The sequence below is a fragment of the Notechis scutatus genome, chromosome 4 (assembly GCF_049901735.1).
Source record: "Notechis scutatus isolate UNSWTSFEM ecotype Mainland chromosome 4, rNotScu1.2, whole genome shotgun sequence".
Classification (NCBI taxonomy): domain Eukaryota; kingdom Metazoa; phylum Chordata; class Lepidosauria; order Squamata; family Elapidae; genus Notechis; species Notechis scutatus.
Genome location: NC_142012.1, coordinates 119,791,047 through 119,816,450, shown reverse-complemented (window position 1 = coordinate 119,816,450; position 25,404 = coordinate 119,791,047). Strand labels below are relative to the sequence as shown.

At 34.4% G+C, this 25,404-nt stretch overlaps 1 long non-coding RNA gene across 2 annotated transcripts; it reads left to right on the top strand.

Annotated features, from left to right (window-relative positions):
• Positions 1-25,201, top strand: LOC148130886 (uncharacterized). 2 transcript variants are annotated; one of them, XR_015749415.1, is made up of 3 exons: positions 1-432; positions 22,962-23,148; positions 24,693-25,201. It is a non-coding gene; the product is annotated as an uncharacterized LOC148130886 (long non-coding RNA). The 2 variants fall into 2 exon arrangements; XR_015749414.1 differs by lacking the exon at positions 1-432 and having other exon boundaries at positions 22,743-23,148.
• Positions 25,202-25,404: the final 203 nt, after the last annotated feature.

The following is a 25,404-nucleotide window of genomic DNA, read 5'->3' as shown; positions in this document are numbered from 1 at the left end:
GCTGAACATGGAAATGGTGATTAGGGCTTTTTCTTCACAACAGAAAGATAAGTATTAATCATGTTTTTAAAAGCCTTAAGAAATCAGGAGAGAAAGCCTTAATTCTAGGATGCAAATGTTTTAACATATAGAATGTTATAGTTGAGACAGATATATGCTTTAAGTTAAGCTAGATTTATTGTTGTGGTTTGCCACAGCAGGGGTGGATGGCTGAGGGCTTGGAGAGTGAAGACTCAGATGAGGGGCCTGCGTGTAATGCAGGGATGGGGCCAAGCCATCAGGGAGTGGAATGCTGCCTTTGGAGATTGTGCACGCTGGCAGCAGCGATGAAGAGGTCCCTGAGAAGCCCGTGCCCAGCACGCATGCATGCAGGGCTGCTCGAAGGAAAGAGCAGCTGCAGCAGCTCGGGCGACTCAAGAGTAAGGCTGCAAGGTAATAGCCCCTCCCTGAGGAGATAAAAGCCAGATGAGAAACTACAGTTCTTTGCAGAAGGAAAATAAGTTTTACACTCAAGCTTGGTGGATGTTAGGAATATCTGAGTTGGTGTTTGGAGACTCTTTGTGTCAGAATTATTGCTTAGTAACTTTATCTGTTGTTCTTGGCACCCTTGCAAAACCTTGGCAAGGTTCTTTTTTATCGGAGCTAATTGGTTTGAAGCAGCCTTTTACCCGTGAAGGAATGGGATTTGAAAAAAAAACATTAAAAGGTTGTGCTGTTACCTTTTTACGTTTGCTTCCTTGGAACCAGATTTGGGTCAGAACATTTATATTTTACTTCTTAAAATATGATTTCAAAGAATTCTCCAATAACTCTATAGTAAGCTTATAAGTGGCTACAAGGGTGAGGGAGGGCAGTGGTGGATGCAGAAACCAGCTTACAAAAGGTTAATTTTCAACATCAGAATTTCCATTTCAGCAGGAATTGTGTATTAATTAAAATTTATTTATGGTCATATGTAAAAATTAAATACTTGTTTTGTGAAATAATAGTGGGTAAATATCTAAACAGTAATTTCACACAGTTCTCATCTTTCTTGGAGATTCTCACTACATTTCAGCTTTGGTTTGTGACTCTGTCTCTCTGCATTTTAATGCAATTCAAAATTTCAATTTCACATGACTATTGATTGTCCGATCATGATTATCGATCATGCTTATGCTTTTCTTCCCCACCTATAGTCAGTCTTCTCCTTTCTTCTTCTCTCCTTCAATTTCTTTTATATATTTTAATGTTGCAAATAAAACTTGCTGTAACTTCTTAAATGAATCATGAAAGTCAACAATGTTTTGTACAATAGCTGTACCAACATGAAAACTAAAGAGGAAAAATTTATTTATTTTATTTATTTATTTATTTTGGCAAGCAATTATTAGATAACAGGTATAAGTATAAACATGGTTATAAATACGAATAAGAAAAAAAAGAAACAATAGGACAGGGACGGTAGGCACATTGGTGCGCTTATGCACGCCCCCTACAGATCTCTTAGGAAAGGGGTGAGGTCAATAGTAGACAGTCTAAGGTTAAAGTTTTTGGGGTTTGGGGAAGAAACCACAGAGTCAGGTAGAGTATTCCAGACATTGACTACTCTGTTGCTGAAGTCGTATTTCCTGAAATCAGGTTTCGTGTGGTTTACTTTGAGTTTGTATCTATTGTGTGCTCTTGTATTGTTTTGGTTGAAGCTGAAGTATTCATTGACAGGTAGGACATTGCAATGTATGATTATATACTGTACTTAGATCAAATTGAAGGTGGTGTAATTCTAGGTTGTCTAGGTCTAAAATTTCAAGTCTGGTGGCATAAGGTATTCTGCTACGAGTAGAGCAGTGGAGGACTCTTCTCATAAAATATTTCTGGACCTTCTCAACTGTGCTAATATCAGATATATAATGCAGGTTCCAGATTAATGGGCTATATTCAGAAGTGGGATTCTACCAGTTCTCACCTCTTTGGTAGAACTGGTTGTTAACATTCTAAGCAGTTCAGAGAACTGGTTGTTAGAAAAAATTACTGGCCTAATCCTGTAAGGAAGGCGGGAAGGAAACATTCTGGTGTTGTTTACAGAAACTGCCTCTCCATTAACCCTTATTACATTCTTGGCAGGACTAGACTTCCTGTTTCTGGAACTTCTCTGGAGTCCCCCCCCCTTTCCTGTTACTTTGCTTGTGTGGAGTGACTATTCAAAGTTCCAATGGCACTGAAAAAAGTGACTTATGTCCATTTTTCACACTTACAACTGTTGCAGCATCCCCACAGTCATGAGAGGCCAGGCGAGGGGATGCGTGCCTCGATGTGAGTGATATTGAGTTGGCCATGCCCAGCCAATAACATGACCACCAAGCCATGTCCACCCAGTCACATGACCACCAAGCCACGCCCACCAACTAAGCCACGCCCACAGAACTGGTTGTTAAGAATTTTGAATCCCACCCCTGGCTGTATTCAAGTATTGGTCTACTAATGTTTTATATGCTGTAGTTAGTAGAGTGATATTACCAAAGAATATAAATTTATAGCACTATTCATATCTAGTAGAGAATTTGAGGGATCACAGTAGGCATATCTGTTACTTATTAAAAGTTTTCAGTCATGATATTAACAATAATAAAAAATATTTTACATGAAGAAAAGTTTTCCTCTATTTACAGCTGAGTGAATTTCAGGGACCAATATGCTATAATTATGAATAACTATATATGATGAAGTTTCTATTTATACATTGTACTATATATATACTATATGTACAGCTGAATATATATGTACAGCATAGGTCCTGAACAGACCTTCTGTTCAGGAATAGAAAAATGTATGTCATTACAGAATTATATAATATTTACATCTGATACAGGTGCCTCCTTGGTAAAAAGCTAACACCCCATTTTATAATGTGTAACTCTAGTTGGTTGGAACACAGTAGAATTGAGAAGCTGTCCCATGCAATGAGATTCTGTAATTGATTTCATTTTTTCTTTCGAGGGGGAGAGTGTGAATTCTTCCTCACATCTATCATGAAGTTAAGTGATGTATAAAATATGAAAGTGCAACTTCAATATGAAATATAAGATAAAGCAAGACAGCAGGATAGATATTAATAATGTTGTACTGACCTTAGCAGAACGGATATTAATAATGTTGAACTGACTTGAATAACATTGTACAGACTGTTGGACTTCATAGTTAAAACAGATGCTTGAAGATATTAAGCACTCAGGCAGGTTATGAATGAACTTAAATAATTCTAAGATAGGGAGGAGATAACTATTTACCTCAGGAGGCTATTTAGTTATAACTCCCAGTAGTTTCAACAAGTATAATCAATGGTAAAGAGCACACAATATTTCAGTTCAACATTATTGGAAGGGAGACAGATTCCTTGCTTTTCCTTGAACTTCTAGCCAAGCTGAATTGAAGCTTTGTATTATTCTTGAATCAATTTACATTTCCTACATTCCATATATTTCTCCAAATATGTAAATATAGAAATTTTTATGACAATGATTCATCATCTCCTTGCAATTATATCTTCAACGTTATTCTATGCTAGGGAACAGAGAAGCAGGATGTAATCTGTCTCAAGTGTACTCTTTCTGAAGATCTCAAATCAAGGAATTATAACTCAAGAATCTATCAGGCTGGGTCGGCTTCGCCAGCGGCAGGGATTCGCGACCCTGCATGATCCCTGTGGCGCTAGCCGTCTTGGTGCCTCCGATCCTGATGGATCTGGAGGCTAAGGCTGCCCCGCAGAGGCAGCCAAAGATAGGGCGGATCCGAAGAGGGGTTTGGGGGTGTTGCAGACCCCTCCCCAGCCAGCTAAACCCCTTTTCTCAAGGCGGTCGAGCGGCAGTCTGTAATGGCCGCCACAAAGAAGCCGGCAGCTGGGTAAGACTGAGCAGGAGGAAGAGGGGAGAAAGTTTCTAAGAGAAAGTTTTTTGGCTGACCCAGGACTTTAAGAGACGCCTAATCCTGAAAACTATGACTTCTTGAATGATACTTTGTTTCCAGAGGAGAATTTCAAGCGGCAAAACTGAGGTGCTGAAAGGGAAAGTTTACTCTCCTTCCCTAGGGAATTAACAAATGGCCATTGAGAAACCTGTCTTTTTTTATAAAAGGTAAAAACTTGGCTTCTTGTTATAAGTGGGAAGGGAGAGGACAAAAAAAATTAAGATCTTGCTGGAGGAGATGCCTTGAAGATTTTGAGACTGGAAATTAATTGCAACAAGGCTCTAAAATACAGATTGGGCTTTTTTTCTTTTCCTTTTTATTGATACCACCCCAGGAAGAGAAAGTGAGAACTTTGTGCTTTGTTTGGACTGATGTCTCTGGGACTTTGGGTAATTGTTCTAACTTTTGAAACATTTTGGTTGCTTTAAGAAAAAGAACAAAGAAAAGATTTACAATGGCTTTACCTGTTGATGAACTTAAGGAATATGGAAAAATAAAGAAAGAAAGCAAGGACGCTGTGAAGGAAGCCTTTCTTTTTTTAGAAATGGTGCTTGCTATTTATCAGCAAACACAACAACAGATGGAGGAAATAGAAGAAGAAGAAGAGCAACAACAAGAAGAAGATGCCATCTTCAATGAATCTAAAAATTTAATTAAGAGAGAAAGGAGAAAGAGAGGAAGGAAAATGAAGGACTTAAGACTTAAAAAACACTCAAGAAAGAGAAAAATAAGATGCAAAATCAACACAATGTTACTAAGCAAAAGAAAAAAGGAATACAACAGAGAGGGGAAGCTAAAAAGGCGGAGGTTATTAAAGGGGAGGTAAAAGGCCAGGTGGGATAAGAAAGGAAGGGAAAAGGGGGGAAAGCCACAAAGGTATGAAACAAGATGGGAAAAAGGAATTTTTTAAGGGATAAAGGGTGATGTATAATTTCTTTAAAAAGAAGATTCTGCAAGGTACATAAGATGGTATTGTAGTATTTGTATTAGAAATAGAAAATTAGAATGTTATAAGAATTAATAAAAGATTAAAATATTGAAATGTTTAGTAATGATAGACTTTAAAATTTAACAAAATATTAAAAGGAATGTTTAAAATATTAAGTTTAATTAAAGAGTTTAATTGACTAGTGTTGATTCTATTATAAACTTATTATTCTAGCATTTGTTTTTTGAAATAGATAATTGGAATGTTATAAGATTTAACATTTAGATTTATTATCTAATTATATTAATTATTTTGGACTTATTATTTTTTCTCTTTTTAAAAGTTAGCAGGTAGAATATACTAAGCAGAATCAGATTGGGTACTAGGCGTTATTTTAAATATTAATTTAGGGGGAGGATAGAAAGGCATCATACTCTGATCAGTGATTTCAGGAGAAATCCTTTTTTTTTTATTGTAGGGAATGAGATAAATGGATAATTTGAAAAGAATGGACAAAAAATACAAATACAATGATTTAAATTAAAATGAATTAAATAAAATAGAATTAAGAAGAATGAAAAGCGGGGAGAAGTTATATAGAAGATATAGAATGGTAAATAAGATAGGTAATGGTATATAAGATGAGCACGAATTTAATTGAGTCCATACAAAGAGAGGTAATCTGGGGCCAAACTACTTTCTTAAAAGAAGTTTTATATTTTTGTGTTTTGTGTGTTCATGTTTGTTTGAGAATTAATAAAACCTCGGAGAAATGTTCGATGAGAATAATGGTAATCAAGTCAGAGAGAAATGTAGATGATGATTATAAATTGGATAAATATAGAAAATAACAATAATAATAATGAAATTGAATACGAAAAGAGAAATAATGAGAAATTTGCTAAGAGATATTTATATGTCCATATGGAAATGGTGTAAAACAGAATTATGTTGTATAAAATAATATTTTACTTGATTTGTAAAATTAATAATGGAAAGAGGTTTTATGTATTCAATGGTTAATGATGGTTTGTTTGTCTTTAAAATTAATAAAATTTGTTCCAAAAAAAAAAAAAAAATCTATCAGGCTCACTGATAGATTCTTGAAAGGCTTACCTTTTTTATATGTGAGGCGTTCTTATCTAGTTGTCATCATGGGATCATGATGTGAACTAGTTAACAAAATCAATGCAGTTATTATGGCAATGATGTGAGGGCATTCAGGATACTGATTCAGTGCAGCATCAAGTAACAGATGGGATCTAATAACCATCTTTTGAAGGTAATATTAAAAGGAGACACTAGTCAGTTTTAGCTTTGAATGATCAAGGCAAGTTCAACTTCATTTTTATGTTTGTAAATAGTTTAGGTATACTTTCAGATCAGGCTTCTTATTATACTCTTGTAAAAATGTAGCATATTGGATAGGGAAGACATTAAAAAAATGAACAAGATAAATTGGATTAAATGGATAGGAGAGCAGCAAAAAATGATAGAGACTTTGGGAAAAGGAGTCTGCAAAAAAAGATAAAGATGAGTAGGCATACTGAATTTTAGAAAGAGCAACTATACCTGTCCAAAGGTACATAAATGAAAATTATAAAGAGGAAAGGGACTACTTATCATTTTCAGTCAGCAAGACAAGATAAAAATTAATGACCTTTGGATGCACTTGGGAAAAATATATCTAACATTACTAAATAATTTCATGACTGCAAAAGTAATTAGAATAGTGGATGGCACTTTAAAAATAAGGTATGACATTTATATTATTGGTAACATTCTGAAATGTTACTAGTTTGTCAAGGAAAGCTGGAAAGGGAAGGAATCTGAGTTTGAATTCTTTTCCTATGAAAAAAAAGAATGGTCACTACTTCAAAATGAAACAATTTTCATTCCTACAAGGTCATTGGTATTTATATTTCTCACCTGTGATATTCCAGCTCTTTTCCCCAGGTAAATTCTAAGAAAACTCATTAATATGGTATATTTTCTACTGATAAAGAGAAACTTGTGGTCTTCTTTTGAAAATAATTTTAAAATGTTGACAATAATATAGAGCAGAGGTGTCAAACTTGATTTCATTGTAGGCCACATCAGGGTTGTGTTTGATCTCAGGGGTCTGGGGTGGGTGTGCTAGGTGGGCATGACCAGCTTGACATCACTCATGTCAGGGGTGTCTGTAGTGCCTGAGCACTCTGCCAGTGAAAACAGGCTGCTGAGCTCCATTTTCCACTGCAACGGCCTCCTGCAACCCTCTGCTAGTGAAAACAGAACTCGGGAGAGCTGCTCCCTTGCTCAAGGTGGCCAGATCTAAGCACCCCATGGATCCGATCCACCCCCTAGGTTGAATTTGACACCCTTTATATAGAGGTGGAATCTGACAAAGAAGCAAAATAACCACTGTTTTTGCATATCATATTGAATCATGGGGTTTGGGTTTCAGCTTAGTATGTTGGATAATCATAGGCATATGGTTTGTAAATAACAGGGAATACTTTAGCTTGTTGGATGAACTCATCAGATTGTGGATTGTTTAGTAAACAATGGTTGCAGAAATTAGAAGTTATTATATAAAACTCATCACTATCTTATGATAAGCAAGTCACATTCATATATGACCTGTAGAGTCTAATTAAAACAGTGCTCAGTTTTCCTTTTCCTTAATAAAACTTTCTTTAGTTTCAACAAAAGATAAAATATAACAAAACAGAAAGAAGAGGATTAGAAAAAGAAAAGATCAACAGAAGAAAAAAATTAATGAAACAAAGGAAATAAAAAAACACAAAAAGAATAACTTCAAATTTTCTTGCTTTATACCTCTTTCTTCAATATGGCATACCTAATAATGATTTTAAAAATCCATATTAACTTGACTTTGTCATTCTGCAAGTAGCCATGTTATGAAATATAATCTTCTTTCTTTCCAATCCGATAAACTCTTTATCAAAGTCACCTGGTCTGTCAACCATACCGGGCAACAAGCAGCAAAATACAATTTTATGTCAGGTAATACTAGACCACCTTTTTCTTTATTGTCTTGCAAAAATTTACATTTAATTCTTGGTTTTTATCTTGCCATACAAACTTAGAAATATTTTTTTATTGTTGGATCAAGATTTATCAGTTGTCAATATTTGTATTTCTGAAATAGAAATAACATATTAGATAAAACATTCATCTTCATTATTAAAATTATACCCAACAAAGACAATTGTAATTTGTCCCTTGTCAATAAATCTTTTTAATATAATTCCATACCTCAACACAATTGTTATGAAATAACATAAAATTCATGCTAGTCAAAACCAGTCTTTATCATAAATAACTATTGTTTTGTCCCAGGGGTGGGATTCAATTTTTTCAACAACCGGTTCTGTGGGCATGGCTTAGATGATGGGCATGGCTTGGTGGTCATGTGACTGGGTGGACGTGGCTTGGCAGTCATGTTATTGGCTGGATGTGGCCAACTCAATATCACTCACATCAAGGCACGCATCTCCTCGCCTGGCCTCTCATGACTGTGGGGATGCTGCGTAAGAGTGAAAAGTCTCTTTTTCATAAGTCATAAGTCACTTTTTCAGTGCCATTGTAATTTTGAATGGTCACTCCACACAAGCAAAGTAACAGCAAAGGAGGTGGAAAAAATCCAGAGATGTTCCTGAGACAGGAAGTCTAGTCCTGCCAAGAATGTAATAAGGGTTAACGGAGAGGCAGTTTCTGTAAGCAACACCAGAATGTTTCCTTCCTGCTTTCCTTATAGGATTAGGCCAGTAATTTCTTCTAACAACCAGTTCTCCGAACTGCTTAGAATGTTAACAATTGGTTCTAGCAAATAGGTGCGAACTGGTAGAATTCCACCATTGTTTTGTACCCTCAGCTTCTTGTCTAATATCTCTGTTCAACACTTCTAAAACTAAAATAAGAAGCAAAAATGAAAAAAAGAATATCCTTCTCATTTTCCCTTTTGTTATTTCACATGGTTTAGTTAAATCACCATTAATTTAAAAAATCAGTGTGCTTTGCTTACTTATAGTAAGTACTCTTTTATAGCCAATACAATTCTCACATTATCTCTTATTTGTATTTTGGTTAAAAAAATTATCATCATGAATAAAGTTTTGTAAAATCTTCTATAATCTACCAGCCAATATTGATGTAAATATTTTATCATTATTTTTCAGTAATGAAATCTATAATTCTCAGATGAAGTTAAATCTTGTCCTTTGATAATAAACTATTCAACACCACTGACAATACTGCTACCCTTCGAAAAGATCTCAACAATGTGTCAGAATGGTCAAACAAGTGGCAACTTCAAGTCTCAACAAACAAATGACTTACATATTGTCAAAAAAAAAAACACCAGAAAATAAAATGCAAGCTGAATGGTCACGACCTTGTAGATGACCCCCACTATGTAAAGGACCTTGGAGTACACATTTTTAAGTCAGTGGTCACCAACTGGTGAGCCATGATAAAATTTTGGTGGACCACAGAAACATCTCACCCTCACAGCACCCCCCAGCAGTGGGCTCTTTTTTTAATAAAAAAAAAATCAATATTTACATACATGGTGTGTTGTGAGTTAATGTTGTAAGTTTGCTTGCAAGCAAATGTTATGTGACAGACTGAGCTAGCAAATGGCAGATAGATAGATCTCTGAATGAATCTGTGATTCTGTGAGCAACTCAATCTGCCTGCCTGCTTTGGGTAAAAATTGCTCTTTTTTAATAAAAAAATCAGTATTTATATAAATATTTATAATATTTACATACAAGCCATGCCCAGCCAGTCACATGACCACCAAGCCACACCCACAAATTAGTCCATGCCCACATCACTGATTAGTGGTCCCTGGGATTTAAAATTATGAGTTTGGTGGTCCCTGAGGTCCAAAAGGTTGGCTATCCCTGATCTAAGTGCTAGAGCCCATTGCAACTACATAGCCAAAGAGGCATTAAGAGTTGTTAATCTAATCCTGCATAGCTTTTTTTCCAGTAATATTGTACTACTCACTAGAGCATACAAAACATTTGCTAGACCAATTCTTGAATATAGCTTATCTGTCTGGAACCCACATTGCTTATCGGATATTAATACCATTGAGAAAGTCCAGAGATATTTCATGAGAAGAGTCCTCCACTCCTCTTCCCACAACACAATACCTTATGCCACCAGACTTGAAATTTTAGGCTTATACAGCCTAGAATTACATCACCTCTGGTCCTACCTAATCATAGTACATAAAATTATCAATTGTAATGTCCTACCCATCAATGACTACTTCAGCTTCAACCACAACAATATAAGAGCACACAATGGATACAAACTCAAGGTAAACCACACCAAACTTGATTGCAGAAAATACGACTTCGGCAACAGAGTGGTCAATGTCTGGAATACACTACCTGACTCTTTGGTTTCTTCCCCAAACCCCCAAAATTTTAACCTTAGACTGTCTACTGTTGACCTCACCCCATTCCTAAGGGGTGTGCATAAGCACACCAATGTGCTTACCGTCCCTGTCCTAATGTTCCTTTTTATTCATATCCATTTCATGTATTCATAATCATGTTTATACTTATACATGTTACCTATTACATGCTTGACAAAATAAATAAATAAACAAAAAATAAATAATAAATAAATAAAAAAACCAATACTAGCCCTTTTCCAAAATTGTGGCATAGCAGAACCAGGAAAAATAAAATTCATCACCCTTTTAAGTGGTTGCAAAAGTTGGTATTCAAAATAGTTATAGTATGAATATGGTAGTTCATCAGACTGCTGATTTCACTTTTTGATCTTTTTATGGCTTCTGATTTTTAAAAATTATTGTAGGGCTATTTATAATTTGTTTCTGCAAATGGGAAGTAAATTCTGTTTCTTAAAAATTATTGTAGGGCTATTTATAATTTGTTTCTGCAAATGGGAAGTAAATTCTGTTTCTTAAATATTCATCAATCTTATCTAGGGAAACTGCCTGTGTTTTTTAACAAATCTGAATAAAAAGTTTTGAAGAATTTCTGCATACTCACATAATGGTCAATTTTTTAAAATGAATAAAGCAGTTTGGGATTAACACTAATCTAATGATAGAATATGAAGACATAAATTCATTATGTAGTTATCTTTTTTTGTTACTTGTGGTTATTTGACTATTCTTTGTTTCAACTGTACTTTGTCCGCTTCGCAACCACAAACTATGTTTAGAGTTGCACTTTCAAATGCCCTTTTGGTTTCTGTTATACCATTGTTCTGCTATTTACCTCATTTTCTGGGCAGTTGAGACCCACAATATTTCAGGTTGTGGAATTAATTACCTGTTGCAGGTGCTTGAAGCAGAAAAAGCCTTAGAAAATTGGCTAAGTGGTCTTGTCAGCTTTCTGCCAAAGGCCAATTTTACAGCATATTCTCATTTAAAACTCATTTTTACTTATGGAATTCTAAATAGCTTATCTGATCATTCTGCCTAAATGGACCAGCTGAAGAAGAGCAGATAGTGTTAGGAAAGATGACAGAAAACCTAATGAGATAAGGAATATAGATTTTGATTGTATTATGGATAAATGAGTTGGGGAGTTAAGTACAAACAGATGTAAGTTAGTGGATTTTTTATTCTTCCTGTAAATGGAATGGCACTTTGGGGAACATTCTCTTGGTTATCTAAATCTTTTGAATTTTGAACATTTTGAACAACTAATATTATCATTTTTAAGATTGAACACAGATGATTATCGTATGACTGAAGTCTCTACCTAATTTAACTGAATGACATTTTCACATTTCTTGTCCAGCATGAATCTTTGCATGGCCTGGAAACTGAATATTTATGAAATTGCTCTATTAATAGATCTGACTATGTGGCTCTATTTTGCCTTTTTTAACTGCCCAGATATGCAGTCATATAAATTGAAATAAATTAATGAATAAATGTTTTGCTTTCAGTCAGAAGTGTGGTCCAATTAAAAAAATGAAAACAGGAATGCAGTGGCCTTTCTATTCTCTTAAAGAACATCTATCATGTCTTCCAGACAAAAAGAAATATCAGCAAATATAATAGAAATTCCACTGAATTACCTATTTATTTTCATGCGTGAATTCTGTCCCCTCCCCACCCTCAATGAGATCTTGAGGAGATCTACAATTGAAACAGAATAAAACTTTAAAAAGTTGAATATTGAATGCAGAAAATGAGATAGAATGAATAATTTGTAGTACTAGAAAGAAAATGTTAGACATTTGATATGGACCCACACCCACAGACACTCACAGATACACACATAGGCACACATGCATGAACACAGCTTAGGAACACGTAGACAGAATTTCAGTGTATTGAGTGAGAAGAAAATAATACTGTACTTTTGCAATCTGTGTATGGCATATTTTATAATGATACAATTTTCTCAGATACAGTATTTTACCATATGGTTATTTTTACAACATGAAGAATTGAAATTAATCACTTCTGAACTTTAAATTTGTATTTTTAAGATTCTCATATCTTATTGTTTCGCCATCAGCTTTCTCATTTTGATGCCCCTGTATATGTTGTATGTAGTGATCAAGTTGGAAGAGATCATTCAGCCCCATTTAGTAAAAACCCTTACTCATTATAGGTATGCAAATCATTATATCATCCTGAACAGATGGCTATTCTTTCAACTAAAGAAGAGGCCACCATCCATGTAATAAATAATTGGTCTTCATAACTTTCTGTAAGTTAACATACTGTTCTGTTTGTAATTATCTGTAATACCTTCCTAGGTATTGATGTTCATGTGACTTTTTGAAGATGACAGTAGTTATTCTCTTGCACTCATCCGGAATATAATCATTTCTCCAGCAATTTCACAAGCTAAAGGCAGAACATCAGCTTATTCCTTTAGGATCTACAATGCAGCTCATCTCACTATAGACATTTAAACTAATTCAAAATAAAGAACCATTTCCTGACCATTTTATCATTTGATTTCAAGCTTTAATTTTATCTTTCTGAAATTAGTCATTGGTCTGTAATCTCATATTATTTCATTTTATATATATCATCAGACGAACACAATACAGAAGCCTGATGATGGCAGATGAGATTCTGCTGAAACGTTGCTACAACTTTAAAAGCACAACTACAATGACATGGGAAAATACCCGAACAAAGCTGAATACCATACATACATACATACATACATACATACATACATACATACATACATATGTTTTCTGAGGTTCTCGCAGGTATTTGTATGTGGATCTTTGGTTATTCAGGTTTTCTCCCGCGTAAGATTGGAAGTATCTAGGCAACATTTCGATGAAGTCTCATTCATCATCTTCAGGCTTGTGTCTTCTGCTCTGTGCTTCTCAGAGCACAATATATATAAAATCAATATATATATTGATTTTAGCATCCAAAGATTATTTGCCCATATTCTTCCACTACAAACTGATCATAATTCTAGTGTAAATTGTCATATTTAATATGATATAGTAATTAATGGGTTGGTTGAATCAGAGTAATCTGGATCCATGCTATAAAACTCAGCTCACTATTATCTTAAGATAGTCATTATCTTTCAGCCTAATCTGCTTCACATAGTAATTTTTTTAGATGAAAGTACCATGAATACTATGTATATTCCTCCAAGGTCCTTAGCAAAATAATGTAAACCAGTTGGGGGAGACAAGGAATGTGAGATTAAAATAAAAAAAGGAATACACACATAATGACAGGTCTGTTCAGCATTCTTAGATTACCTATCCAAGTGAAGTATGATATATGAGAAAATGAGTATGAATCAAATGATGCATATGCATGTGTGAACTTGTCCTTGAAAATATAGATCAAGAAGACTATGCATTCTGGAAAAAGCATCTTTCCATTGTTCTTCTAGTTAAACTAGAGACATAAGTAAAATACTCATGTAAGAGGGGGAAGGTATCATGGTAATATCCTCAGGATGAATGAGTTACAAAAATTTTCTTGTTATGAGGGGAAAAATAAATACAGGAAACTTAATTCAATCCTTCCTTTACAGTTATTAATGAACCCATAGATATACAGAGACATAGCTATTGATGAGATATGCTAATGTCAATAGAGATAAGACTGAAGTACTGGGTTGGATTCATTTGTAGAACTATCAGCAATACACATTTGTCATTGATACATATCTAATAAAGTATGTAGAGACGTTTTGATAACTTGTTTTCAAGAAAGAGGGTTTTTTTCATAGCTTTTAGAAATTATAGCCTATGTTAGATTTTATTCCTCATTGTTCTTTCCATGATTTATAGCCAAAGGGGTCTAATCTGTTAAATACTAAACAGATAGATGACAAAGTAAATAGAATGTCTATGGATGCATACCAGTCTAATTTATCATTTCACATCCTTTTCTGGAATGAAGGTGATAATGTGGATTTCTTCTTCTTTAGTGTGTATATATTATACAAATATATCAATGGAGAATACATTTTATAATAAGGTCTGATATCTTATTGCATGCCATGAGTGCCTAAATGTGAATCCTTTCCAAGTAAGTGTGCATTTTCATGGAGATTTTGCAGATTCTCCAAAATTACCATTTCTAGCCTCTAACTATTTATTTAGCTCATATTTATATAGAACCAATTCATGACTCTGGATAGTGTGCAATAAAAACCAATTATAAAAAGCTAACAATTAAAAAATAAGCATTTAAATCACTAATAATATAATACCAGAGAGACTTATTGTTTGTTTGTTTGTTTATTTATTTTGTTAGACTCTTACAATATTATAGAAATAAGAATAAACATAAGTTTAAATACATGAAATAGGAACTAATAATTGGGGACAATAGGACAGGGATGGTAGGCACAATTGTGCGCTTATGCACGTCCCTTACAGACCTCTTAGGAATGAGGTGAGGTCAATAGAGGTTAGTTTGAGGGTAAAGGAGTGAAGGTTTGAGCAGGTGACAACAGAATCAGGTAGTGAGTTCCAGACATTGAACACTCTGTTGCTGAAATTGTACTTCCTGCAATCAAGTTTGGAGTGGTTTACATTTAGTTTATATCTGTTGTGTGCTCTTCTGTTGTTGTGGTTAAAGCTGAAACATTCATTAACTGGTAAGACATTGTAACATATGCTTTTATGTACTGTTCTTAAGTCCAATCTTAGCCGGCGTAGTTCAAGGTTGTCTAAGCCTAAAATCTCAAGTCTGGTGGTGTAGGGTATTCTGTTGTGAACAGAGGAGTATAGTACTCTTCTTGTAAAATACTTCTGGACTCGCTCAATTGTATTAATGTCTGATATACAGTGCGGATTCCAGACAGCAGAGCTGTATTCAAGTATTGGTCTAGCAAAGGTTATGTATGTCCTAGTTTGCAAATCAGTTTTACCAGAGGAGAAGCTTCATAAGATCAGATTTACAACTCTTAAAGCTTTTTTTGCAATGTTGTTGCAGTAAGCTCTGGTGCTTAGGTAATTTGATATGAGGGTTGACATTTGACAGAGTGAGGTTGTCAATGAGTTATGGATGATGAAGCTATCTCAATAATTCACCATCAGCTTCAGATCCCCAAGACTGTTGGCACATATTTCAAGGGCCTTTCGTATCAAAGATGTGGCCAATCTTACGTTGGAGGGGCTGGAGGAGGGTTAATGTTTTTCAGAACAGATGCCATGGAAGAAAGAGCCATCTTCTTGGTTCCAAAAAATGCAACTCCTTAGCAGGCAGGATTAGAACCATGGTCTTTTTTTCCCCTGGTAGTATGGGCAGATGTAATTAGGTGGAGGTAGTCCCCAAATAGTAGTCCCCTAGTCCCATGCCATGAAAGGCTTTAATGATCAAAATCATAATCTTTTTTTTTTAACACAAATTTTATTAATTTTTAAAGACAAACAAAACATCATTAAACATTAAAGACATTAAACCTCTTTCCATTATAAATTTTTACAAGGCAGATAAGACATTGTTTTATACAATATAGTTCTGATATCTTTTAATAAATTTCTCATTATTTCTCTTGACTCTTATTCAGTTACATTTTCTATATTTATCCATTTTATAATCATCATATCCATATTTCCCTCTGTCTTGTTTACAATTATTCTCCTCTAGCTTTCCTCCAAGGTTTTATTAAATCTCAAACAGACATACACACACAAAACACAAAAACATAAAACTTCTTTTAAAAAAGTAGCTTGGCCCCGGATTACCTCTCTTTGTATGGACTTCAATTAAATTTATGCTCATCATATATACCATTACCTATCTTATTTACCATTCTATATCTTCATTATAACTTCTCCCCACTTTCCACTCTTCTTAATTCTATTTTATTTATTTCATCTTAATTTAAATCATTATACTTGTATCTTTTGTCCATTCTTTTCCAATTATCCATTTATCTCATTCCCTATAGTAGAAAAAAAAAAGATTTCTCCTGAAATCACTAATCGAAATATGATGCCTTTCCATCGCTTCCCTAAATTAACATTTAAGGTAACACCTAGTTCCTTATCTGATTCTGCTTAGTACATTCTACCTACTAAATTTTTAAGAAAAAAAGAAAATAGTAAATCCATAAAGTAATTAAATATATAGTTAAACATTAAATCTCATAACATTCCAATTATCTAATTCAAAAACAAATACTACAATAATAAATTCATACTAACGTCCACACAATGGTCAATTAAACTCTATACTTAAACTAAATATTTTAAACATTCCTTTTAATATTTTATTAAATCTTAAAATCTATCATTATTAAACCTTTAATGTTTTAATCTTTATTTAAGTCTTATAAAATTCTAATTTTCTATTTCTAATACAAATACTACAATACTATCTTATGTACCTTGCAGAATCCTTTTGAAACAGAGTTATACATTACCCTTTATCCCTAAAAAAAGATTTCTTTTTCACATCTTGTTTCATACCTTTGTGGCTTTTCCCCCCCTTCTTCCTTCCTATCTTATCCCATCTGGTCTTTTTACCCCTCTTAGCTTCCCCTCTCTGTTGTATTTCCCTTTTCTTTTGCTTTCTAACATTGTATTGATTTTGCATCTTATTTTTCTCTTTCTTGGATGTTTTTTTAAGTCTTAAGTCCTTTTTCCTTCCTCTCTTTCTCCTTCCTTTCTTAATCAACTTTGTAGATTCATTAAAAATGGCTTCTTCTTCTTCTTCTTCTTCTTCTTCTTCTTCTTCTTCTTCTTCTTCTTCTTCTTCTTCTTCTTCTTCTTCTTCTTCTTCTTCTTCTTCTTCTTCTTCTTCCATCAATTGTTGTATTTGCTGATAAGTAGCAAGCGCCATTTCTAAAAAGCGAAAAATTTCTCTCATAGCGTCTTTGCCTTCTTTCTTTATTTTACCACATTCCTCTCTCAGTTCATCAACAGATAAAGCCATTATAAACCTTTTCTTCTTTTTTTCTCTTCTTCTTCTTCTTAGAACAACCAAGATAATTCAAAGCTTAGAACAGTTCCCCAAAATCCCAAAGTCATCAAACAATCCAAACAGAGCACAAAGTTCTCCCCTTCACACTTTTTCTTCTTGGGGTAATATCAATTGGAAAGGGAAAAAAAAACCAATCTGTATTTTAAAGTCTTATTGCAATTAACTTCCAATCTTAAAATCTTCCAGGCATCTCCTCCAGCAAAATCTTAATATAAATTTTCCTTTTGTCCTCTCCCTTCCCACTTGTAACAAAAAGCTTTAAATTTTTACCTTCTATAAAATAGCAGGCTTTTCAATGTCCATTTGTTAATTCCATATGGAAGGAGAGTAAACTTTCTCTTTCAGCACTTTCACTCGCCGCTTATAAATCTCTTCTGGAAACAAAGTATCTTTCAAAAAATCAAGGTTTTCAGGATGTTAAATGTGTCTTATAGTCCCAGTTCAGCCAAAAAACTTTCGCTTCAAAACTTTCTCCTTCTTCCTCCAGCACAATCTTGTCCAGCTGCCGGCTTCTTTGTGGCAGCCATTACTGACCGCCGCTCCACCGCCTTGAGAAAAGGGAGTTATGCCGGGTGGGGAGAAAACCCCAAACCCCTATCCGGGTCCCCCTATCTTCGGCTGCCTCTACGGGGCAGCCTTATCCTCCAGACCCATCGGGATCGGAGGCACCAAGATGGCTAGCGCAACAGGGATCGCGGAGATCATGAAACCCCGCCGCCACCGAAGCCTGGCAAAACCGGAAGCTCCAAAATCATAATCTTGAATTGAACCCAGAAGCAAACTGGCAACCAGTTTTATATTTTTGACAAGTACATGGACACTAAAGTGTAAAGCTAAAAATTGCACATAATAGGTTTACCCGAGCATTAAACTTGGGCTGATAGTAAATCAGCAGAGTATTTTATATTAGCTGTAACTGATGAAAACAACTCTGGAAGAACATATTACACTAACTGAGATGTAAGGAGACCAATGATCATTTCAGTCAGCATAATCTCATATGTATAAAACCTAGCTTGAAGGCAAATAGATACTAAATAATAAATAAATGACAACAGGTTATATATTCTTTTAAAGAAAGGCATTATACAGCAATTCTATGTTCAGCAACCTAAATCTGAAAATAAGTCAGCCTTAGCTTACTGTATGTTTATAGTAACATTTACTTATTTATCATATTTGTATAGCTTCCAATTTCATAGTACATGTCTCTGGGTGGTATATAATAAAACACATTTAAAAAGTAACAATTAAAAAAGATTCTACAATTAAAAACACTAAAGTTATCCACAATAGAGTAACAGAGAGAACTATCACGATAAGCAAGGCAATACAATGTTATTTTGTTTGATGTTGTATTATTAATTTTAGCATTCTTTCTAATAAAGAGTCCTATAAATGCAGATGAAGGGTGGCACTTGAAGTCAGCCAAGCAAAAAGAGAAGGATTTGTTTGATTTAAAATAAAAAGAGTTTGCTGTTATTATAGTCCATGAAATGCATTGTGGAATAAAGGTCTGTTCATATAAAAATGGTGATCAAGAGGAAAACCTTGGCAATGTTAACTAACAGCTGCTTTGTCCTGTGGCAACACAGTCATATTTATTGGTTGCTATAGCTACACAGAGTATTCAGCCCAGTTTTAGCTTTTGGCATGTACTGCCATAACTTTTTTTAAAAAAAATCTTGGTGTGAGATGTTTGTTGTTTACTTGCATCAAGGAATCTTGGAAAGGTAACACCTGTATTGCTTTGTCCCCTGCTCAGCAAGATTGGGTCCCGGTTCTTTTGAACTTGGGAAAAAATGACCACACAGTATGAATGCTAAACACTTTATTCTAAGGCAGTAAAATAAAATATTACAATAAGATAAAACAGCAAAGAATAGTCAAAAAAACTTGAGAATTAAATAAGGCAAATAAAGAGTTGATGTCTTCTTCCAGAAGTATAAAGACATGATAGCAAGCAAACATGCAGCACCCTCCTGATTAGGTCTGCACTGGGAGTTGATTCCATTAAGGGGTGGGGTTCTACTAATTCCAACCTATTCGCTAGAACCGGTTGTTAATATTCTAAGCAGTTCGGAGAACCAGTTGTTAGAAGAAATTACTGGCCTATCCTGTAAGGAAGGCACCAAGGAAACATTCTGGTGTTGCTTACAGAAATTGCCTCTCCGTAAACCCTTATTACATTCTTGGCGGGACTAGACTTCCTGTCTCAGGAACGTCTCTGGAGTTTTTTTCCCCGTCCTATGCTGGTGCTTTGCTTGTGTGGAGTGACCATTCAAAGTTACAATGGCATTAAAAAAAGTGACTAATGACCTTTTTTCACACTTACAACTGTTGCAGCATCCCCACAGTCATGAGAGGCCAGGTGAGGAGATGTATGCCTCGATGTGAGTGATATTGAGTTGGCCATGCCCAGCCAATGATATGACCACCAAGCCATGCCCACCAACTAAGCCACGCCCACAGAACCAGTTGTTAAAAAATTTGAATCCCACCCCTGGGTTTATGACTAGCTTACACAGGCTCTGAACCATAATTAAGCACACCTGCTTTTAGTAATCTCAATTTACTGGATTTTACAAAGAACAAGGAGGATAAATCTGTCTGATCTTGGCATCTTTTGCCTGTTGCCAAAAATGAAACTATCAAGACTAAGACCCTGTCTTTATTTATTTATGTAAGACTAACTCAAAGATAAAGTATATCTTTTTCTCAATTTAGTTAAATTAAAGATGAAAAGCCATAACAAAGTATAAACCAAGTATGATCCTTTAGTGACTAAAATAAGTGCTTGCTTAATTCTGCATTACAACACATCAAAATATAAAATCATATGGAGTTCTGTGTACCATGCATCTAATGGAAAGAAGCTCACAACACAATATACAGTTCCTCTTCACCAATCTTCCAGTGGAACCTTGAGCATTTGAGCATAAGTAGTTAACTTATTTATTTTGGCATAGTTTTAATTATGCCATGCACATCAGTGATTTTAGGCTCATAAATTAATAGTCTTGTGGTCTTGGGACCCAGTCTTTAATGACAATTGTGTTCAATCATTCATGGTGAATTGCTTATACATCTTAAATTACAGAAAATATATAATAATAACTCTAACAGCATTCAATACCTTTATTAAAATCCTATGCATCTCATTACTCAGAATTCTTGCTGTTTCATGAAATTATGGATGCATTAGTAGAAAGAAATATTAATACTTTGAATATAAGATCATCACAAAGTCATCATGAGAACCTCAAAACCCAACTATGAATTTCTGATAATCTGGATTTGAAAGAATAAAAACAGGAATGATGATTTTTCAACTGATATAAAAACATCCATTTTATTCAGAATGCCAATGCATAACATAGGCTTCAACCCATCCACCTCCAGCTCACCATAATTGCAAGCCCTGTCCATTATTTTTTCTCATTCTGTGTCCAATATTGTAGTGTCCCAATTCTGCTGGCACAACAATGCTGTGCAATCTGCCTGCTGTGTTTCATTTCATTTTAAGCAATACCTCCCCTCTAACTGGCTATTGTAGTCATGACCATCCCATTCACACCATTATGGCTGTCCTTCAGAGGATTTCAATTTGGGTTGCTGAGATGCCAGACTCCTTTAAGAAAGGAACTTTCCTAATCAAAGCTTGACTTCACTTTGTGAGGCACATCTCAGTTTCTCATAGAGTCTTAATATACTTTAATATATAAAACACAATATTGTGGAAGTCCAGTATAGCAGCTGAGGAATTGGTAAACCACTGAATATGGTAGCTGCTTTAATCTGATTCTCTTTGTACATGATGCACAAAGGAATATTCACAAAAGTGAGGCTGTGATATTTTGCTTATGCTGAAGCTACCAATTACTTTGTGGCCAATTATATCTGCCGGTGCTGCCAAGATTTCCTAGAAATGCTTACCTTTGGCATACTTGGGAGATGGGGAGCTTCTTCTAATCCAAGCAATAGGAAGAATGATACTCTTATGTACCAATCTGCTTTACACCAAATTAACTTCTTTCCAAAACAGTTCAACTGATAGGTCAATGAATGGGAACAAATCTGGAAGCTTTACCTCTCAGCCTTCCTCTGACCTACTGTCCTGTCGATTTTTATTTATAGATGACAGGTAGATGGGCTTACTGTTTTTTCTATCACTTCCACTTTCAGAATACTATAAATCTACACTGAAAAATAGCCCATATTTTGATGTGGGGACCACTAACCTTCAAGTTCTCATGCACACTTGCACAAGTCCACCTATCAAACTTTAATGAAAATAACTGATTCCACTCCCCTCCAGACACACACACTGGTAGTTGACATTAGTTGGGAAGAGAAATAATCTGGAGAAACTTGCCAAGCATGGCAGGAGGAAGGAAGAGAGAAAAGAAGAATAGTACGTTTGTGTTAATTCTCTGGTTCCACTGAGTGATTATTCAGGATTATGAAAACGGCCACCAGTATTGGCATCCTGGAGGGATTCCCGATCCCCTTATCTCCTACTTACTGCTTCTTGTCAGGTCAGAGCCTCTATTCTGCTCTGAGCCCCTATACTGAGGCAAGAATAGGGGTTGGAAGAGTAAGCAGAAATTCGTTAAACCAGCATACTTTAAGCTGACTCCCAACTTGCATAATTGCAGTGTAGTTCTGTATACAGAAGATCATACACTCTTCAATGCAGCCCTGTATTTGTTTTACTTGCTTGATTTTTTTTTAAAAGGGGAAAAAAGCAATAAATTGGGAAATAAAAACAAGCCAACTTTCTTATTTTAAAAATGGAAAACAAATTGTTATTTTTTTCTTTTTATGGCCTACCAATGACTTCTAATAGGCTAGGAGGTCTGAGGTTTTCCTCTCCCCAATTGACAATTAGAGTGAAACCTGAGTGCCAGAACTTATGCACTTTATAAAACATGAAAGCAGTCATTTAAAAAGAAAAAAAATAGAAGAAACTCTAAAACGTTCTAAAGTATATGGTATGGTCCAGTTTATCACTCCATTGTGGAATGTAATCAATCACTTTGGAGAATTCATTAGCTCCTTTTAAAAAAAGACTTTATTAAATTTCAAAAACATTAAATATAAAGTAAACAACCAAGAAAAAAGATTTGGAAAAAAACCTAAATAATCGGATAACAGCAAGATAAAGTATGAAGAAGAAAAGAAAGAAAAAGAATGGCGTCTGACTTTATTTGGTACAGATATAGATAAAAAATATATCCAACTCTAAAATTAACAGTATTTTATTTTCATTTTATTTTATTTGTTTGTCAAACATGTACAAGATAACAAGTATAAGTATGAACATAAACAAGACCAAGGGAAGTAAATACAGATAAATGGGAACAATAACAATAATGTATTATTCTTGTAACAATAATAATACATTATATTATAATAATATAATAATAATGTATTATTATAATAATCTATTATTATTATAACAGTAGTCTACATTATTTCTATAATTTCATATAATCCTAATCATCAATCAAAAAAATCTAAATTTCATTTCTCTCAGTTTCTTGAAAAAACCCCAGAAGTGGCTTACAAGTAGAAATAAAATTGAGCAAAGTTTTTTCTTTAATCTAAGCTGTCAATTTTGCCTTTCATTATCTTTCAACCCAGTTACAGATAAAAAGAAATCTCACTTGAGTCATGGCTTGAGGTCCTAGAAGATAATAGAATATAAACCACTCTATGCTATTGAGTATTTATGGAACTGGATCATATATGACTACCACCAACTTTGGGACCTCTTTTAGACACTGAGAACTTGATTTAGAGTCATTATATGATTTCTTCCCACTGCATGGCATGTAAATTTAATCACTTTATTTAATGTTGCTTTGCTTTCATGTTCCATTTATAAGAAAATTCAAAATACCGAAATCAGTCTCAGTATAACTTAACAGAAGTAGCCAATCAATCCGAGCATGGAAGCACGTCAAATCAATCCCTTGTTAGAGGAATTGAATACATGAAGTTAAAAAGCATCAAAGATGCAACAAAATAAAAAATTACACATAAAAAGCTAAAAAGTATAAAATCAAAAATATAAAAGGAAACAAAAATAATATAAAAGGAGGGCTAGAAACGGTTTAGTTTGATGAACTAAATCCATCATAATACACAGAAACTATGTGGTCATTAAAACTGGTTGGTGGCACGGGTTGTTATTCTGATGGATTTTAGTACTGCAGTGCAGGAATAGACAACATTGTTGTGGGGTTGGTAGCTGAGAACAGCAGGGAAGTGTAGAATTATCGTATGTACCTTGAGCATTTATAAAGTAAGCATGAGATGAGGCTAGTACAAATATGGAAGCACCCTATGGATGGGACTTTGAATAACTAACCCATTGCCTCCCTTAAAAAAAAAGATTTTAAAGCAGGGGATTTGCACAAGACAGAGAAAAATAGAAAATAAAATAGCATGCTGGACAGAAACAGATATCTATCAACAAGTATGAAAGGGAAAGGTCCGATAAATAGAGGATTTGATAGCAGGTGAACTTGAGCAGAGCAAGCAGATAAAGAATGCATTTAAGGAGATAAATACAGAAGGGCTCTTTTAAACATTTTAAAGTAACCATAAAATGACAAATAGAATACTCTGAATCAGGGGTCAGATTTAGATCAAATGTATCAATGAAGAATAACAGAAAAGATGAATACTATTTTAGCAAGAATAGTCCTTATTGTCACTTTTTAAAAATTATCTGCCATTTCTTTTCTTAATTATATTTAATAAAATAAACCAATAATAGAAATCTTCATAAGGAAATAACGTTTTAAAGCTCATTCATACAATTTTTAAGAGTCTGGATAAAAGTGAATGTTAGAAGCAAAAGGATCATAACATTCTTTTTTAAAGCTCAGAGTTAGTAATGAGTTTGCAGATGGTACGGCAAATAATCTCAAATCTACAATACCATTAAGACTCTCCAAACATTGCAGATGATTATTTTTTCATGAATGAGTGCTGTTTGAGTAATGAAATTTGTACAGGCTTCTCCCTGAATAACGTGCAAGCATATTAAAATGTGAACTTGAAGTTTAGTTAAAAAATTAAAAGAACAGCTGTCATTTTTCTGTTAGAAAGTGTTACCTGGGTGTAACCTATGAATCAAAAGGGGATTTTAAACATATTTATGGTGTATGAAGAACTGGTGGCTTGAAAGCAGACAGTGTTTTTTTTTAAATTGGATGCTGGCATTTTTGTTCTCAGCCCAATTAAAATTTTACCAGAAACATTCTAAAGGTAATGACAATTTTCATTAATAAGGTGTTAATTTTTAAACATTTATATAATTTAAGTATTTATGACAATATTTAAACATTTATCTTTGCTTTTCAGTTTTGCAGGAAAATAACAATTCAGAAGGAAGAGAAGTTGGGCAAGAAAAAGGAAAAAGTTAAATGCCAATACCTATGAACATGACCAAGAAACCACAGTTTGTGGGAACCAAAAGGCCCTTCTGGGCATTAAAAGGAGAAAAGAACCCATGTGTAACTCGGTGGCTATCAAACTCTGGCTGAATGACTGTTGCAATGAAGAGAAAATGTAACACTCATAAAGGGAAGGGAAGGACACTAGAGATATGAATTCTGGATGAGATTATCAGTCTAGAATTATTACTCAAAAATCCTAAGTAATACCATTCTTTTTGTAGGAGAAGATCAGAAATGGCTGGGCGAAGAAGTTAAATGTGTCATCAGTTTAGAATTGTTATATCACCACAAACGGTTCAAGTCCAGTCCCTCTTGAATTCCATTGACTCCTATCTGGCGCCAATATAATATCGAACTTTAGTTGACTAGATTCTTCTTGATATGCCTGAATAAATCTTCTCTGCTGCAACTTAACATATGGTCCTGATCCTTTGCACCTGACATTTTGTGGCTTCTACATTGTTCCTTTTACCTTTCTTTCTAGACTTTTCCCATATTTCTTCTATCTCCTTCCTTTCAGTTCTTTATTTTTTTCAGTCACGCTTTTAAAGATTCCCCCAACTTTTTGTACTACTTGTAGTATTTAAAATGCATCCCTGCTTTCTTGACTTTTTGTA